Genomic DNA, 6000 nt, shown 5'->3' with positions numbered 1-6000 from the left:
GCATACACACACACACACACAGAAATGAGTCTTATTAAGATGAATTCTGGGGTAATAAACATGCTGTAGGGAGACGGGCTCATAAACAGACTGCAGGTGAGAATATAATTGGAGGGCTTCAGAATACATCACCCCAAAATATGCCACTTGGACGTATTGATTATTTTGAATTAAAGGTACTTAAGAGGGGTGCCTGGGTGGCTCGGTGGATTAAGCCTCTGCCTTCAGCTCAGGTCAGGATCTCATGGTCTCATGGTCTCAAGGTTTCAGGGTCCTGGGGTCGAGCCCCGCATTGGCTCTCTGCTCAGCGGGGAGTCTGCCTCTCTGCTTACTTGTGATCTCTGTCTGTCAAATAAATAAATCTTTTAAAAAAATAAATAAAGGTACTTAAGAAATAGCAGGTACAAGAAGGATAATCTGACCCTCGTTTACCCTCCTGAAAGCAGCTAAACATCCAATGTGAAAGGGACCTTCCTTGGCCAGAGGGTAGAAGGCATCCTTATCAACAGAGACAGAAAATTTAGGGTGGAGAAGGCTGTATATAAACAAACTTTGTTAAATTAACCCTTATCTTCCTAGTTTCTTCACCATCTCTTACCCCTACCCCCAACCCCTCCATCTTGTCAATACTTCACAAATTTCTTGTTTCTTTGTCTCAAAGGTATAAGAGCTTCCTACTCCGGTCACATCTTAGGGTCTTCGTTCTCTTGTGAAGACCCCCATGTTCATGTAAAACTTCAAATGTGTGTGTTTTTCTCCTGTTCATCTGTCTGGTTATCAGTTTAATCCTTGGGCCCAGCCAGAGACCCAGAGAGTAAAGGAGAATCTTCTCTCCCTTACAATATTTAATATTTTCTGTATCAAAACCCTTAAAAGTATGAGTCCCCCAACAATTCTACCATTTGGTTTTCCTTAATGAGATAATTAGACAAGGATACCAAGTTAGCTCTTTAGATGTGTTTGTTCTGGACTGTTTATAATAACCCAAACCCACAAACAATCTGGAAGTTCGAAAATAGTCTAGTCTAGGATAGACTAGGGTAGGGTCCCTAGTTGCAAGCAACAGAAAGCGTTTCTGACTGATCTAGGTGGGTAAGGGATTTATTAGATTTATTATCATGTAGCTTTAGTTTTGCAGCTGGGAGTGGAGGGTACCTGCGCCATGGGCAGGGCTGGTGCAACGGGCTCACCACCATGTTGGTGTGCACTTCCAACCCCACCAATGCCCAGCGCTAGTCATCACCACCAGCTCCGCCCGGCCGCGGGTTTCTCTAGCAGTGCGCCATCTTGCTGCACCAGCTGCCCCTACCAGAGGGCCTCCAGGGTTTCTCTGCTTTCAGGCCACCAGCTTCTAGCTGGAAACGTGGGGTATGCGGGCCATGGGCAGACTCTGGATCCCATGCCTGTGCCCCACCGTCAAGGGAGCCCAGGAACCGGCTGGGGACTTTTGGTTTCTATAAAGGGAGGCTGGCTCTGCTTCTCCTTGTGCTGGAAGGGAATTTGGATGCTGAGAGGCCAAAAAGATTGTCAAATGTGCACCAGATTAGGAAATAGGTAAAATGAGTGATGATACCTGAATAGAAGCGGGATGCTCTTGTAAGGGGGCTGAATCTGAAACTGTGAACCTGATTTTCCTAGCTGAACTTGATTCTTACCACAAGCGCCCATTCAGCCGGAGGTGGGGTAGCGGGGAGAAGCAGTGGTAAATTAATCTCAGAGAATTTGTGGTTCCTCTCCTGTGGGGTGTATCTAAATTCCGGGGGAGGGGGGTCCTACCTAGAGTAACAGCAAACACTCTCTGCTCTAGATTTCTCTGCCGCTTGGGCAGTCTCTCGTCCCACCCACCACAATTTGGCTCTGGGCAGGGGGAATGGACACAGCTATGTTCAGCCCTCCTCACCCCGCCCTCTGTCACTCTGTTGGGTCCAAGTCTGGAAATATTAATCTGACCTCCAGAGCATCAAAAGACTTTCTCAGGGGCACCTGGGTGGCTCAGTCATTAAGCGTCTGCCTTTGGCTCAGGTCATGATCCCAGGGTCCTGGATTGAATCCCAGGTCGGGCTCCTGGCTACCCCGGAGGTCTGCTTCTTCCTCTCCTACTGCCCCTGCTTGTGTTCCTGCTTTCTCACTCTCTCTCTCTGTCGAATAAACAAATAAAATCTGAAAGAAAAAAAAAAAGACTTAACTCAGATTCCTATATTCTTCCAACTTCCAAATCTATGGATTATGCTTGAGTTCCTTCAGCTCTCCCTAAGGGTTAGGCTTTGAAAACACTGAGGAGAGGAATCAACTCCCTTTTCTCTCTGCTTTCTGCCTCTCCTGAGGCAGTGAATGATGAATACTCTAGCTGACTGAATGGAGAAACAACCAAGGGAAAATGAAGAAATATCAGTAGACATTTCGAAATATTATCCCCTTACACTCTGTACCTAGATGGTATCTTTTTCAGAATAGTAAAGTTAAGGTTTTAAGTTCAAGCCCCATGGTGGGTGTAGAGATCTTAAAAGGGGATCTTAAAAATAAATAAATAGGGTCCCCTGGGTGGCTTAGTGGGTTAAGCTTCTGCCTTCCACTCAGGTCATAATCTCAGGGTCCTGGGATCAAGCCACACATCCAGCTCTCTGCTCAGCAGGGAGCCTGCTCCCCGCTCTCTGCCTGCCTCTCTACCTACTTGTGATCTCTGTCTGTCAAATAAATAAATAAAATCTTAAATAAATAAATAAATAAGTGAAATTGTAAAAAAAAGAAAGAAAGAAATGTAAATTCATGACATGCTAATATAAAATAAAGACATGTTAAAAGTTTTATTTGATTCATTTATTACTGAGAGAACCAGTAAGATATAAAAATTATTAACAAGGAGAATCCAAATAACAAGCACATATACAAACACTCAGGATACTGAGATGAATTTGCTGATCATAGAGGCAAGACTGGTCTCTTTCACCGGATGAAATTAATTGCATCTTTACTGGAGAAAATGCATTTACATGTCTGTAAACAGGAATCATTTACAATTGCCATCAATTCTCCATATTACATTTTATCCTAGAGTTACAACATGATTAAAGATGGTGAAAGACACTGAATAGAGATCAGGTAAGCCCAGGAAGGTGCAAGCTTGGCCTTCCACAGAAAGAGTACCATATTTGTCTCCTAGGGTTGAGGACCACAATACTAAATGGGTGTTATAAAACAATGGAAATGGATATTTTCCCAGTTTTTTTTTTTTAAGATTTTATTTGTTTATTTGACAGAAATCACAAGCAGGCAGAGGCAGGCAGAGAGAGGAAGGGAAGCAGGCCCCCGCCCAGCAGAGAGCCCGATGTGGGGCTTGATGTGGGGCTCGATGCAGGGGCTCGATCCCAGGACCCTGGGATCACGACCTGAGCCAAAGGCAGAGGCTTTAACTCACTGAGCCACCCAGGCGCCCCTTATTTTCCCAGTTTTGAAGCTAAAGGTCCAGATCAAGTTGTCTGTAAGGCTATGTTCTCTGCTACTAGCAAAGAATCCTTCCTTGCCTCTTCCTACTTCTTGCTCCTGGCAAGCCTTGGAGGTCATTGGCTTGTAGACATCCCTCAGCCTCCATTGTCACATGGCATTTTCCCTGTGTATCTGTGCCTAAATTTCTCCCTTCATATGAGGACACCAGTCATATTGGATTAAAGCCTGCCCTAATAGCCTCATCTTAATTTGACTAAATCTGCAAAGTTTCTATTTCTCACCATTCTGGAAATGGGAAGTCCAAGATCAATGTGCCAGTATGGTCATGGTCTAGTGAGGGCCTTTGTCCTGCTGTCCTGGGCCTCTTTTATAAGGTAGTAATCTCATTCATGAAGGCTCTGACCTGATGACTTAATCAGCTCCCAAACACCACACTCCCTAACACCATCACATTGGGCATTAGGATTTCATAATATGAAATTGGGCAAACATTCAGCCTATAGCAGAGCCCAGTCTTAGAAGGGCCCTTATCATTTCTTGGGTTTTCTCTCCAGGAACCCCACCAAGTTCTCAATGGTAAAGACTAAAGAGGATTCCCCTTATGTTTCTGGAATGGTAACCACTTTGAAATAAGTCCAGAGGGTTCTCCAAAATAAGGTCCCTGCAGGGGGCCTCTTCTTTCCTGAAGGAAGAGCTATTAGCCAGTTCTGACACTGTCTTGCCTCTGTGTCTGATGTAAGAGAAGGGAGAAAAAAGGCTGAGAAATGCTTCTAAAGGTCACAGCCCAGGGACATGGGGCTGCTAAAAAATAAGATTTAATCAGAAGATTATGGAACACTTCCCTTCCCAACATCTTTCTACCACATCAATAGGCTCTTAGATAGTAACAGCGGATTATAACTGGGAAAGCTGCAAATCGGAGAGTCTATTTAAGAAGGAATCCTTAGGGAAACCCAAAGATAACAAAGGAAGGAAAAACAAGGAAATTAGAGGAAACAAGACGTTGGCACTCACAGCTATACCAATTATTAAATACAGCCCAGCTGCCACAGATTAACACAAAGCCTTATACTAGACACCTGTTTGCCTCAGTTTTTCTTATCCAATCCATCATGTCTGGCTTTCAACAAAATTTGCAAGGCATGTTAAAAAAGCTCAAAAGAAGGATGCCTGGCTGGCTCTGTTGGTGGAGCATGTGACTCTTGATCTTGAGGTCACGAGTTCAAGCCCCATGATGGGTGCAGAGATTACTTAAATCAATAAAACTTCTTTAAAAAGCATGGAAGAATATTGTCTGAGGAAACAAAGCAAGCATCAGAACTACAATCAGCTATGGCATACATGTGGAATGATGAGATAGGGAATTTGAAAATAACAATGATTGTGATGTTAGGACTCTAATGGAAAAAGTAAACCTGCGGGAACAGACGGGGGCTGCACGTAGAAAATGGAAACTCTAAGAATCAAAAAGAAGTACTAGGAACAAACAGTGCAACAGAAGTGAAGAATATCTTTGATGGGCTCATCAGCAAACCTAACACAGCTGAGGAAAAATCAGTGTGCTTGAAAATATACCAACAGCAATTTCTCAAACTAAATGCAAAGAGAAAAAAAATGAAAAAACAAAACAGAATATGCAAGCATGTGGGACAATTCCAAGTGCTCTGAGACTCTGTGACTTTGACACGTGGCTCTCTGGATCCCTCATAGCACTCCCACATGGGGTTTTCATTGGGAAGGGAAGAAGAGAAACTACTCAAAGTCAATCACAAGCTGGACGGGATGGCCGCCACTCTGAAAATTACGCTATGAATCCCCAAAACCACTACAGATTTGAGAAAAGGGCAAATGTAAATAGTATAATGTTCAAGAACGGACGGTATGGTCTAAATAAACAAATATGGATTCTGGAGTCAGACTTGGGTTTTGACTTGGGCTCTGACCCTTGGAGTTGTTTGACCTTGGGCAAGTTACTTGCCTTTGAGATCCTGTTTCCCTTTTTCATAAAGTGGTTATTATGATAACTTTCTCACACATCTGCTGCGGGAATTAATTGAATCATGTACGTAAAGTATGCAAGAAATAATAAATACTTGCTTTGATTCTTATTGAAATAAATTCTGAGTAATGCAACTAAAGAGGAAAAAATTAGCTGAACTGTAGGGTTGGCTTCATAAAATAATATGAGAAAAAATCAGGTAAAGGCAGTGATGGGTAATTTTCAGTGTTGTGTTTCTTTTCCTTTCTTTTCTTTCTTTCTTTCTTTCTTTTTTTTTTTTTTAAGAGATTTTATTTATTTGACAGACAGAGATCACAAGTAGGCAGAGAGGCAGGTAGAGAGAGGGGGAAGCAGGCTCCCTGCTGAGCAGAGAGCCCAATGCAGTGCTGATCCCTGGACTCTGGGATCATGACCTGAGCCAGAGGCTTTAACCCACTGAGCCACCCAGGCGCCCCTCAGTGTTGTATTTCTTTGGACTCATTTCGTAAATGAAAATCCAGCTTGGTGGCAGGGTGTGGGGATTCTTTCCAATATTCTCAGCTCTTCAGCATTCATCA

Source organism: Neovison vison, chromosome 8 (assembly GCF_020171115.1).
Source record: "Neovison vison isolate M4711 chromosome 8, ASM_NN_V1, whole genome shotgun sequence".
Classification (NCBI taxonomy): Eukaryota; Metazoa; Chordata; class Mammalia; order Carnivora; family Mustelidae; genus Neogale; species Neogale vison.
The sequence above is the reverse complement of the archived record's forward strand: the minus strand, read 5'-3'. Positions refer to the sequence as shown.